Genomic DNA, 2038 nt, shown 5'->3' with positions numbered 1-2038 from the left:
TCACCAGCGGTTCCTCGGAAACCCTATACAGGGTCGCTATGAGTCAGAACCAATTCGAGGGCACTTAACAACAACAAAGATGTAGTATTCAAAACATGATATAACCACAGACATTGTCATAAATTACATCAGTTTTTCACTCCTTCCTGTACCTATACCCTTGCCATTGCCTCACTGGACAAAGTGCTCTTCCCTAGCCCATGATTTTGGCCATGGCCAATGATAAATAAGCTGAACTGAGAGTGTTTCAAAGCTAGGCTTTTTAAGCCTTGTGTGCCTCCATTTGTCCTCTTGTATCTCTGACATCTGGGAAAACTAAACTCTGACTGGGAGGATGAAAGATACATGAAACAGAGTCCTCCCACCAATCAGAGACATGTAGCCGTACCCCACTGCAGCAGCCTAACAAAACATACCCAGGCTACAGCAGCCAAAGCCAGACATAAGAAACAATGATTTCCTTTAGAAGGGTCTGCAAGAGGCTAATCCCTATCAGGTGGAACTTAAAGACATTCCAAGTGGCCAACTTTTCTAAAATGCCATGTTGTTGTTAAGTAACCTCTAGTCAGTTCTGACTCTTAGCGACCCTGTATAGGGTTTCCAAGGAGCAGCTGGTGGGTTTGAACTGCCGACCTTGTGGTTCACAGTGCAGTGCTGATCCTACAGTGCCACCCTAATCCCTGCTATCAGCCACTACTTCTCCCCTCACCGGTCTCCCCCCTGTCCTGGGGTTCTGCAGTTCACTGCAATGCCTCACACAACTCACTGGCCTTCAAGACTATGGTTCACATGGTTATGGAGGCTGGCAAGTCCCAAATCTGAAGTTCAGATGTCAGTCTGGAGGATTCTCAATTATGCAGAATCAATTTGTTGACTCACTGGCTGTTGTTGTTGTTGTTATGTGCCGTGGAGTCGGTTCTGACCCATAGCGACCCTGTACAGGGTTTCCGAGGCTGTAAATCTCTACGGGAGCAGAAAGCCTCATCTTTCTCCCGCGGAACAGCTGGTAGTTTCGAACTGCTGACCTTGCGGTTCACAGCCTGATTCGTGACCACTATGCTACCAGAGCTCACAGGCTGGGGAACCTAGCAAATCAGGTCAGATTACTGGTTCACGTCCCAAGAACTGGAGGTCAAATGGTGACGAACGTGGTTAGTCAAATAAAAGATCACACAGCCCACTAATTTCACCAAGATGGCTCATTTACTACCCAGCAGGATGGCAAAATTGACCAAGAACCCTCCCTAGATTTCCAAGTTTTTACGATCACAGTTACCACTCTAAACAATCACTAACAACTGAACCATATATTCCTATCAGCATCTTCCCCTGCATTCTCTTACCCAGGCTCATCAGGAAAAAGTCGTTTGGTAGGAGTTACGAAGACATGGCTAGAAGAGACATACTAAATAATTCACTACACTGCACTGCACTGCACTGCCAAAGTAAATAATGTCACTAAGAAGTGCTCAAGAGAAAAGGACGTTTGTACTAAAGAATTTCACATATATAATTTCACATATATGATTTGGCAAAAGTTCCAACAATGAAATTGAATGTATGGTCACATATGTGTGTGTATAGAGATACAGGTGTATGGGCAGGTACAGGTGTGCACAGAGAAAAGTAGCCATACATGTGTGTAAAGATATGTGTGTAGGCATATATATTCATACCCATCACCATCTAGTCAATATGAGGTTTCCAAGGCTGTAATTTTTTATGGAAGCTGAAAGCTTCATCTTCTTCCCTCAAGCAGCTGGTGGGTTTCAGTTGCCAACCTTGTGGCTAGCAGTTTATCCTACAGTGCCACCAAGTCTCCTGATATATATTCACGTTGTTGCTGTTAAGTGCTGTCAAGTCAATTCCAACTCACAGAGACAAGGATTTCCAAGGAGCAGCTGGTGGGTTTGAACCGCCAACCTTGTAGTTCACTATCCAGTGCTTATCCAACAATGCCACACCAGGAGTCCTATTGTTCTTGTTAGGTGCCATCGAGTCAGTACTGACTCAGCGATCCTGTGCACAACAGAACGAA

This window comes from Chrysochloris asiatica, unplaced genomic scaffold, assembly GCF_000296735.1.
Source record: "Chrysochloris asiatica unplaced genomic scaffold, ChrAsi1.0 scaffold00003, whole genome shotgun sequence".
NCBI classification, from domain to species: domain Eukaryota; kingdom Metazoa; phylum Chordata; class Mammalia; order Afrosoricida; family Chrysochloridae; genus Chrysochloris; species Chrysochloris asiatica.
Note: the sequence above shows the minus strand (reverse complement) of the source record.